Below are 12,504 nucleotides of genomic sequence, written 5' to 3' on the forward strand. Positions count from 1 at the left end.
CAAAAGTTTCTGTTTTTGCACAGATTCAAGTCAACTATCATCCACACTATCCCAAAGGCTTTACTTGGAACTTTATTGAAACAAAAGCAATAAAACATGATTACTACGGTAGCATAATCGTGTGAGCACACAAAAACAGTAGGTAAGAGTGTTGGGTTGTCTCCCAACAAGCGCTTTTTTTGAATGCCTTTTAGCTAGGCATGATGATTTCAATGATGCTCGCATAAAAGATAAGAATTGAAACATGAAGAGAGCATCATGAAACACATGTCAAGCACATTTAATTTTAACCCACTTCCTATGCATAGGGATTTTGTGAGCAAGCAACCCATGAAAACAAGAACCAACTAGCATAGGAAGGCAAAACAAGTACAACTTCAAAACAATCAACACATAGAGAAGAAACTTGATATGATTGAGATATGTAAGGGCATAAGTTCCTCTCTCATAATAATTTTCAGAGGCATCATGAATGGATTCAACAATATAACTATCACATACAACACTCTTTTCATGATGCACAAGCATAGAAGATTTATCCTCTTTATGGCATACATGTCATCACAATAATCATCATAGATAGCAACTTTATTGTCATAGTCAATTGAAACATCTTCCAAAATAGTGGATGTATCACTAAATAAAGTTATGACCTCTCCAAATCCACTTTCATCAATATTGTAATAAGATTCAACACCCTCCAAAATAGTGGGATCACTACTTTGACACTCTTCCAAACCCACTTTTATCAATGTAATCATCATAAATAGGAGGCATGCTATCATCATAATAAATTTTCTTATCGAAAGTAGAAGGAATCAAAGGATCATATTCATTAAACAAAGCATCCCCAAGCTTAGGACAAGCATTATTTCCAGCAAATAAGTCTTCAAAGATGTCATACTCATTAAACATAGCATCCCCAAGCTTGTGGTTTCGCATATCATCACAATCATTCTTATCAATAGCATGAATGGCACCAATAGTATAGCAAACATTATTATCATATTCTTCCAAGCAAGTGCTAAAAATATTTTCAAGATCATGAGGGATATCGTTGTCTTCCCAATCATAACCATTACAAAAAGTAGTAGGTATCACAAAATCATACTCAATATCATCATCCTCCATCAACATATTTGATTCACTTTCATGAGGCACAATGGTGATAGGAGAAACATTATTTGGGAGAGATACCTTTTTACCTTTATTCTTCATTCTTTCCTTCCTCTTCACCACATCATGTGTGGGTTTAATTAATTGTTTCAAACTTCTTGTTGAAGATATTGATTGGATAGGAAGCACCTCCTCGTTACCTGATTCATCATAATAAACACTAGGAGGGTATTGGGAAATATTTTCCCTTTCATTAGTACTCTCTTCATATTCTATTTGTTTTCTTGTCTTTAGATAGTTGGCAATATAAGGATTCTCAATGCAATTTACCGCACAAAACATATAAATTTCTTCTAGATCAAAATCAAGAAATCTCTCGGGATTTGGAAAACCCTTAGTTATATGTTTCATTTCTTCATACCCCAAAAGAAGACTAAGCTCATTATGATGCTCAAGGGTAATCAAGTTATCACAATTTTTGGATACGATTTGATCATGAAATAATTTGCATTGGAGATTTAAATTACCACGTTCATTGCAAAGTTCACAAGGATGGCGAAAAAATTTACATCTTTCAGCACAATCATCTAGCCTCTCTTGCAACTTTCTCGTTTCTAAATATTTATGCTTCTTACAAAATCTATCTTCCCTTTTTGGTGTGCAATTGCACTCCCAATTCACTCCGCAAAAATTGACATGCTTATAAGAAACATTTTTGTCATGACTTGTGCAATCATCATTAGCATTTTGGATATTCAAAGAATTCATACTAACAACATTGCAATCATGCTCATCATTCAAATATTTAGTGCAAAACATTTTATTGACTTCTTCTTCTAAAACTTGGGCACAATTTTCCGATCCGTCATTTTCAAGAAATATATTATAAAGATGATCAATAATATGATGCAACCTCAATTCCATTTTTTATGTAGTTTTCTTTTATAAACCAAACTAGTGTTAAAACAAGAAACTAAAAGATTCAATTGCAAGATCTCAAGATATACCTTCAAGCACTCACCTCCCCGGCAACGGTGCCAGAAAAGAGCTTGATGTCTACTACGCAACTTTATTCTTGTAGACACGCGTTGGGCCTCCAAGCGCAGAGTTTTGTAGGACAGTAGCAATTTTCTCTCAAGTGGATGACCTAAGGTTTATCAATCCGTGGGAGGCATGGGATGAAGATAGTCTCTCTCAAACAACCCTGCAACCAAATACATGAAATCTCTTGTGTCCCCAACACACCCAATACAATGGCAAATTGTATAGGTGCACTAGTTCGGCGAAGAGATGGTGATAAAAGTGTAATATTGATGGTAGAAATATATTTTTATAATCTGAATAAATAAAAACAGCAAGATAGCAAATAGTAAACGGGCACAAAAATGGTACTGCAATGCTTGAAAATGAGGCCTAGTGTCCGTACTTTCGCTAGTGCAATCTCTCAACAATGCTAATATAATTGGATCATATAACCATCCCTCAAAGTGCGATGAAGAATCACTCCAAAGTTCCTATCTAGCGGAGAACATAAGAATAAATTGTTTGTAGGGTACTAAACCACCTCAAAGTTATTCTTTCCGATCAATCTATCCTAGAGTTCGTACTAAAATAACACGAAGCTATTATTTCCGATCGATCTAACCAAGAGTTCGTACTAAAATAACACCAAAGCAAATTCAGATTCATAATATTCAATCCAACACAAAGAACTTCAAAGAGTGCCCCAAGATTTCTACCGGAGAAACAAAGACAAGAATGTGCATCAAACCCTATGCATAGATTACTACAATGTCACCTCGGTAATCCGCGAGTTAAGTGCGAAAACATAAATCAAGTGAATCAAGACGATACCCATTGTCACCACGAGTATTCAATTGCAAGACATATATCAAGTGTTCTCAAATCCATAAAAGTATTCGATCCGATAACAACGAAATCTCAAAGGGAAAAACTCAATTCATCACAACAAGATAGAGAGGGGAAAACACCATATGATCCGACTATATTAACAAAGCCCGCGATACATCATGATCATGACATCTCAAGAACACGAGAGAGAGAGAGAGAGAGAGATTAAACACATAGCTACTGGTACAAACCCTCATCCTGAGGGTGGACTACTCCCTCCTCATCATGGCGGCCGCCGGGATGATGAAGATGGCCATCGGAGATGATTCCCCCCTCTGGCAGGGTTCCGGAACGAGGTCTAGATTGGTTTTCGGTGGCTACAGAGCCTTGCGGCAAGCAAGTTGCTGCTCAAGTGAAGAAACCCAAGTCTGGACCTAAGCCTGAAACTGAGTGCTTCTACTGCAAAGGGAATGGTCACTGAAAGCGGAACTGCCCCAAGTATTTGGCGGATAAGAAGGATGGCAAAGTGAAAGGTATATTTGATATACATGTTATTGATGTGTACCTTACTAATGCTCGTAGTAGCGCATGGGTATTTGATACTGGTTCTGTTGCTCATATTTGCAACTCGAAATAGGGGCTACGGATTAAAAGAAGATTGGTTAAGGACGAGGTGACCATGCGCATGGGAAATGGTTCCAAAGTCGATGTGATCGCCGTCGGCACGCTACCTCTACATCTACCGCCAGGATTAGTTTTAGACCTAAATAATTGTTATTTGGTGCCAGCGTTGAGCATGAACATTATATCTGGATCTTGTTTGATGCGAGACGGTTATTCATTTAAATCAGAGAATAATGGTTGTTCTATTTATATGAGTAATATCTTTTATGGTCATGCACCCTTGATGAGTGGTCTATTTTTGTTGAATCTCGATTGTAGTGATACACATATTCATAATATTGAAGCCAAAAGATGCAAGGTTAATAATAATAGTGCAACTTATTTGTGGCACTGCCGTTTAGGTCACATTGGAGTAAAGCGCATGAAGAAACTCCATGCTGATGGACTTTTGGAATCACTTGATGCTTGCGAACCATGCCTCATTGGCAAGATGACTTATTGGAAATAATACATACTGATGTATGCGGTCCGATGAGTGTTGAGGCTCGCGGCGGGTATTGTTATTTTTAGACCTTCACAGATGATTTGAGCATATGTGGGTATATCTACTTAATGAAACATAAGTCTGAAACATTTGAAAAGTTCAACGAATTTCATAGTGAAGTGGAAAATCATCGTAACAAGAAAATAAAGTTTCTACGATCTGATCATGGAGGTGAATATTTGAGTTATGAGTTTGGTCTTCATTTGAAACAATGTGGAATAGTTTCGCAAATCACGCCATCCGAAACACCACAGCGTAATGGTGTGTCCGAACGTCGTAACCATACTTTATTAGATATGGTGCGATCTATGATGTCTCTTACTGATATACCGCTTCCTTTTTGGGGTTATGCTTTAGAGACGGCTGCATTCATGTTAAATAGGGCACCATCTAAATCCGTTGAGATGACACCATATGAACTGTGGCTTGGCAAGAAACCTAAGTTGTCGTTTCTTAAAGTTTGGGGCTGCGATGCTTATGTGAAAAAGCTTCAACCTAATAAGCTCGAACCCAAATCGGAGAAATGTGTCTTCATAGGATACCCAAAGGAGACTATTGGGTACACCTTCTATCACAGATCCAAAGGCAAGATATTCGTTGCTAAGAATGGATCCTATCTAGAGAAGGAGTTTCTCTCGAAAGAAGTGAGTGGGAGGAAAGTAGAACTTGATGAGGTAATTGTACCTTCTCCCGAATTGGAAAGTAGTTCATCACAGAAATCAGTTCCAGTGATTCCTACACCAATCAGTGAGGAAGCTAATGATGATGATCATGTAACTTCAGATCAAGTTACTGCCGAACCTCATAGGTCAACCAGAGTACGGGCCGCACCAGAGTGGTACGGTAATCCTATTCTGGAGGTCATGTTACTTGACCATGACGAACCTATGAACTATGAGGAAGCGATGATGAGCCCAGATTCCGTGAAATGGCTTGAGGCCATGAAATATGAGATGGGATCCATGTATGAGAACAAAGTGTGAACTTTGGTTGACTTGCCTAATGATTGGTAAGCCATAGAGAATAGATGGATCTTCAAGAAGAAGACTGACGCTGACGGTAATGTTACTGTCTACAAAGCTCGACTTGTGGCGAAAGGTTTTCGACAAGTTCAAGGAGTTGACTACGATGAGACCTTCTCACCCGTAGCGATGCTTAAGTCTGGCCGAATCATGTTAGCAATTGCCGCATTTTATGATTATGAAATTTGGCAAATGGATGTCAAAACTACATTCCTTAATGGATAACTTAAAGAAGAGTTGTATATGATGCAACCAGAAGGTTTTGTCGATCCTAAAGGTGCTAACAAAGTGTGCAAGGTCCAGCGATCCATTTATGGACTGGTGCAAGCCTCTCGGAGTTGGAATATACGCTTTGATAGTGTGATCAAAGCATATGGTTTTATACAAACTTTTGGAGAAGCCTGTATTTATAGGAAAGTGAGTGGGAGCTCTGTAGCATTTCTAATATTATATGTGGATGAAATATTGTTGCTTGGAAATAATACAGAATTTCTGAATAGCATAAAAGGATACTTGAATAAGAATTTTTCAATGAAAGACCTCGGTGAAGCTGCTTATATATTGGGCATCAAGATCTATAGAGATAGATCAAGACGCTTAATTGGACTTTCACAAAGCACATACCTTGATAAAGTTTTGAAGAAGTTCAAAATTGATCAGTCAAATAAAGGGTTCTTGCATGTATTACAAGGTGTGAAGTTGAGTCAGACTCAATGCCCGACCACTGCAGAAGATAGAGAGAAAATGAAAGTCATTCCCTATGCCTCAGCCATAGGATCTATCATGTATGCAATGCTATGTAGCAGACCTGATGTGTGCCTTGCTATAAGTTTAGCAGGGAGGTACCAAAGTAATCCAGGATGGATCACTGGACAGCGGTCAAGAACATCCTGAAATATCTGAAAAGGACTAAGGATATGTTTCTCGTTTATGGAGGCGACAAAGAGCTTTTCGTAAATGGTTATGTCGATGCAAGCTTTGACACTGATCCGGATGACTCTAAGTCACAAACCGGATACATATTTATATTGAATGGTGGAGCTATCAGTTGGTGCAGTTCCAAGCAAAGCGTCGTGGAGGGATCTACGTGTGAAGCAGAGTACATAGCTGCTTCGGAAGCAGCAAATGAAAGGAGTCTGGATGAAGGAGTTCATATCCGATCTAGGTGTAATACCTAGTGCATCGGGTCCAATGAAAATCTTTGTGACAATACTGGAGCAATAGCCTTGGCGAAGGAATCCAGATTTCAAAAGAGAACCAAACACATCAAGAGACACTTCAATTCCATCCGCGATCAAGTCAAGGAGGGAGACATAGAGATTTGCAAAATACATACGGATCTGAATGATGCACACCCATTGACTAAGCCTCTTCCACGAGCAAAACATGATCAACACCAAGACTCCATGGGTGTTAGAATTATTAGTATGTAATCTAGATTATTGACTCTAGTGCAAGTGGGAGACTGAAGGAAATATGCCATAGAGGCAATAATAAATTTGTTATTTATATTTCCTTATATCATGATAAATGTTTATTATTCATGCTAGAATTGTATTAACCAGAAACTTAGTACATGTGTGAATACATAGACAAACAGAGTGTCCCTAGTATGCCTCTACTTGACTAGCTCGTTAATCAAAGATGGTTAAGTTTCCTAACCATAGACATGTGTTGTCATTTGATGAACGGGATCACATCATTAGAGAATGATGTGATGGACAAGACCCATCTTTTAGCTTAGCATTATGATCGTTTAGTTTTATTGCTATTGCTTTCTTCATGACTTATACATATTCCTCTGTGATACGTCTCCAACGTATCTATAATTTTTGATTGTTGCATGCTATTATATTATCTGTTTTGGATGTTTAATGGGCTTTAATATGCTCTTTTATATTATTTTTGGGACTAACCTATTAACCGGAGGCCCAGTGCCAGTTTCTGCTTTTTTGCCTATTTTAGAGTTTTGCAGAAAAGGAATACCAAACGAAGTCCAAACGGAATGAAACCTTCGCAATGATCTTTCTTGGACCGAAAGCAAACCAGAAGACTTGGAGTTGAAGTATGGAACTCCGCGAGGCGACCACGAGGCAGGAGGGCGCACCCAGGGGGTAGGCGCGCCCCCACCCTCGTGGGCCCCACGGAGCTTCACCGACGTACTTCTTTCGCCTATATATACCCTTATACCCTAGAAACATCAGGGGGAGCCACAACCTTCTGTACTCGTGAGATCCCATCTTGGGGCCTTTTCCGGCGATCTGCTGGAGGGGGAATCGATCACGGAGGGCATCTACATCAACACCATTGCCTCTCCGATGAAGCGTGAGTAGTTTACCACAGACCTTCGGGTCCATAGTTATTAGCGAGAAGGCTTCTTCTCTCTCTTCGATTCTCAATACAAAGTTCTCCTCGATGTTCTTGGAGATCTATTCGATGTAATACTCATTTACGGTGTGTTTGCCGAGATCCGATGAATTGTGGGTTTATGAACAAGATTATCTATGAATATTATTTGGTTCTTCTCTGAATTCTTATATGCATGATTTGATATCTTTGCAAGTCTATTCGAATTATCGGTTTAGTTTGGCCTACTAGATTTATCTTTCTTGCAATGGGAGAAGTGCTTAGCTTTGGGTTCAATCTTGCGGTGTCCTTTCCCAATGACAGTAGGGGCAGCAAGGCACGTATTGTATTGTTGCCATCGAGGATAAAAAGATGGGGTTTATATCATATTGCTTGAGTTTATCCCTCTACATCATGTCATCTTGCTTAATGCGTTACTCTGTTCTTATGAACTTAATACTCTAGATGCATGCTGGATAGCGGTCGATGTGTGGAGTAATAGTAGTAGATGCAGAATCGTTTCGGTCTACTTGACACGGACGTGATGCCTATATTCATGATCATTGCCTAGATATTCTCATAACTATGCGCTTTTCTATCAATTGCTCGGCAGTAATTTGTTCACCCACCGTAATACATGCTATCTTGAGAGAAGCCACTAGTGAAACCTATGGCCCCCGGGTCTCTTTTCTTATTATATTGCATCTCTTTTATTTACATCGCATCTCGTTTACTATTTTGCAATCTTTACTTTCCAATCTATACAACAAAAATACCAAAAATATTTACTTTACTATCTTTATTAGATCTCACTTTTGCGAGTGACCGTGAAGGGATTGACAACCCCTTTATCGTGTTGGTTGCAAGGTTCTTGATTGTTTGTGCAGGTACTAGGTGACTTGAGCATTGTCTCCTACTGGATTGATACCTTGGTTCTCAAAACTGAGGGAAATACTTACGCTACTTTGCTGCATCACCCTTTCCTCTTCAAGGGAAAATCAACGCATGCTCAAGAGGTAGCAAGAAGGATTTCTGGCGCCGTTGCCGGGGAGATCTACGCCAGGTCAAGAGATATCAAGTACCCATCATAAACTCTTCTCCCTCGCAGTACATTATTTGCCATTCACCTCTCGTTTTCCTCTCCCCCACTTCTAAAACGATTTTGGAAAAGATTTGCCTTTTCTTCGCCCTTCTTTCGTTCGATCTTTTGTTTGCTTGTGTTACTATGTGCCTTCCTTTTGCATGCATCTTCGCTTGCTAAAAGTTTATGGATCCTCATCCACTTGCTAATCTTTTTAAGAGATCCAATTATGATGAACCAATTTCTAGTGATGTGAGTGCACTAGATTATCTTTATGCGGTTTTGCTTTAAATTCGTGAATCTAAAAATTGTGATGAAGTGTTGAAAGAAGAAATTTGTAAAGTGATTCACATAGCTCCTTGAATAAAAAACATGATTGCAATGATTCTACTATAAATTCTATTAATGTCAATTGTGCTAATAATATGCAAAACCCTAAGCTTGGGGATGCTAATTTTGCTATGTCTACTACTTGTTGCAATGATCATGATTGGGGTGATTCTTCTTATGATCTTGAAAATTTATTTAAGCCCCATGATGAGTATGAGATTGATAATAGTGTTTGCAATACTATTGAAAGTGGGTTTGGAAGAGTGTCAACTTTAGATCCCACATATTTGGAGTATTTTCAATCTTATCAAATTTTTGATAAAAGTGGGTTTGGAGAGGTCATGACTTTAGTTAATGTTAATCCCACTATTTTGGAAGAGTGTCAACTTTGCATGCATATGGTTCATAAAGAGAATATTTTATGTGATAGCTATGTTGTTAAATTTTCTTATGATCCTAAATGTAATTATTATGAGAGAGGAAAATATGATTGTAGACATTTTCATGTTACTAAATTACCTCTCTTCATGTTGAGAATGATATCGTCTCTTTCTTCCTTGCATATGCTAGTTTTTGCTTGCCTTGAAAATTTGTTTGCTTACAAAATGCCTATGCATAGGAAGTATGTTAGACTTAGATGTGTTTGTCACGTGTTTTATGATGCTCTCTTTGCGCTTCAATTCTTGTCTTTCATGTGAGCATCATTAAAATTATCAATGCCTAGCTAAAAAGGCTTTAAAGAAAAGCGCTTGTTGGGAGGCAACCCAATTTTATTTTATTTTTTGCTTTTTGTTCCAGTTTAGTAATAAATAATTCATCTAGCTTCTGCTTAGATGTGGTTTTATGTTTTAATTAGTGTTTGTGCCAAGTAGAACCTTTGGGAAGACTTGGGTGAAGTCTTTGCGATCTTGCTGTAAAAAACAGAAACTTTTGCGCTCACAAGATTAGCTGTCATTTTTTACTGGAGAGTGATTTTAGGTTGATTCTTTTTGCAGATGATTAATAGACAAATTCCTCACGTCCAAAAATTTATTTCAGAATTTTTGGAGTTACATAAGTATTCGAATGATACAGATTTCTACAGACTGTTCTGTTTTTGACAGAATCTGTTTTTCGTGTGTTGTTTGCTTATTTTGATGAATCTATGAGTAGTATCGGGGGGTATGAACCATATAGAAGTTTCAATACAGTAGGTTTAACACCAATATAAACAAAGAATGAGTTCATTACAGTACCTTAAAGTGGTGGTTTATTTTCTTATACTAACGGAGCTCATGAGATTTTCTGTTGAAGTTTTGTGTTGTGAAGTTTTCAAGTTTTGGGTAAAGTTTTGATGGATTTTGGAATAAGGAGTGACAAGAGCCTAAGCTTGGGGATGCCCAATGCACCCCAAGGTAAAATTCAAGGACAACCAAAAGCCTAAGCTTGGGGATGCCCCGGAAGGCATCCCCTCTTTCGTCTTCGTCTATCGGTAACTTTACTTAAGGCTATATTTTTATTCACCACATGATATGTGTTTTGCTGGAGCGTCTCGTATGATTTGAGTCTTTGCTTTTTAGTTTACCACAATCATCCTTGCTGTACATACCTTTTGGAGAGACACGCATGAATCGGAATTTACTAGAATACTCTATGTGCTTCACTTATATCTTTTGAGCTAGATAATTTTGCTCTAGTGCTTCACTTATATCTTTTTAGAGCACGGTGGTGGTTTTATTTTATAGAAATTATTGATCTCTCATGCTTCACTTATATTATTTTGAGAGTCTTTTAGAACAGCATGGTAATTTGCTTTGGTTATGAATTTAGTCCTAATATGATGAGCATCCAAGATGGGTATAATAAAAACTTTCATATAAAGTGCATTGAATACTATGAGAAGTTTGATTCCTTATGATTGTTTTGAGATATGAAGATGGTGATATTAGAGTCATGCTAGTTGAGTAGTTGTGAATTTGAGAGATACTTGTGTTAAAGTTTGTGATTCCCGTAGCATGCACGTATGGTGAACCGTTAAGTGATGAAGTCGGAGCATGATTTATTTATTGATTGTCTTCCTTATGAGTGGCGGTCGGGGACGAGCGATGGTCTTTTCCTACCAATCTATCCCTCTAGGAGCATGCGCGTAGTACTTCGTTTCGATAACTAATAAATTTTTGCAATAAGTATGTGAGTTCTTTATGACTAATGTTGAGTCCATGGATTATACGCACTCTCACCCTTCCACCATTGCCAGCCTCTCTAATACCGCGCAACTTTCACTGGTATCATACACCCACCATATGCCTTCCTCAAAACAGCCACCGTACCTACCTATTATGGCATTTTCATAGCCATTCCGAGATATATTTCCATGCAACTTTCCACCGTTCCGTTTATTATGACACGCTTCATCATTGTCATATTGCTTTGCATGATCATGTAGTTGACATCGTATTTGTGGCAAAGCCACCATTCATAATTTTTCATACATGTCACTCTTGATTGATTGCACATCCCGGTACACTGCCGGAGGCATTCACATAGAGTCATATTTTGTTCTAAGTATTGAGTTGTAACTCTTCTTGAGTTGTAAGTAAATAAAAGTGTGATGATCTTCATTATTAGAGCATTGTCCCAGTGAGGAAAGGATGACGGAGACTATGATTCCCCCACAAGTCGGGATGGGACTCCGGACAAAAAAAGAGGCCATAAAAAAGAGAAAGGGCCAAATAAAAAATGAGAGAAAAAGAGAGAAGGGACAATGCTACTATCCTTTTTCCACACTTGTGCTTCAAAGTAGCACCATGATCTTCATGATAGAGAGTCTCCTATGTTGTCACTTTCATATACTAGTGGGAAATTTTCATTATAGAACTTGGCTTGTATATTCCAATGATGGGCTTCCTCAAATTGCCCTAGGTCTTCGTGAGCAAGCGTTGGATGCACACCCACTTAGTTTCTTTTGTTGAGATTTCATACACTTATAGCTCTAGTGCATCCGTTGCATGGCAATCCCTACTCACTCACATTGATATCTATTGATGAGCATCTCCATGGCCCATTGATACGCCTAGTTGATGTGAGACTATCTTCTCCTTTTTTGTCTTCTCCACAACCACCATTCTATTCCACCTATAGCGCTATGTCCATGGCTCACGCTCATGTATTGCGTGAAGATTGAAAAAGTTTGAGAACATCAAAAGTATGAAACAATTGCTTGGCTTGTCATCGGGGTTGTGCATGATTTAAATATTTTGTGTGATGAAGATAGAGCATAGCCAGACTATATGATTTTGTAGGGATAACTTTCTTTGGTCATGTTATTTTGAGAAGACATGATTGCTTTATTAGTATGCTTGAAGTATTATTATTTTTATGTCAATATTAAACTTTTGTTTTGAATCTTATGGATCTGAACATTCATGCCACAATAAAGAGAATTACATTGATAATTATGATAGGTAGCATTCCACATCAAAAATTCTGTTTTTATCATTTACCTACTCGAGGACGAGCAGGAATTAAGCTTGGGGATACTTGATACGTCTCCAATGTATCTATAATTTTTTATTGTTCCATGCTATTATATTATCTGTTTTGGATGTTTA

This window comes from Triticum aestivum, chromosome 6D, assembly GCF_018294505.1.
Source record: "Triticum aestivum cultivar Chinese Spring chromosome 6D, IWGSC CS RefSeq v2.1, whole genome shotgun sequence".
NCBI classification, from domain to species: Eukaryota; Viridiplantae; Streptophyta; class Magnoliopsida; order Poales; family Poaceae; genus Triticum; species Triticum aestivum.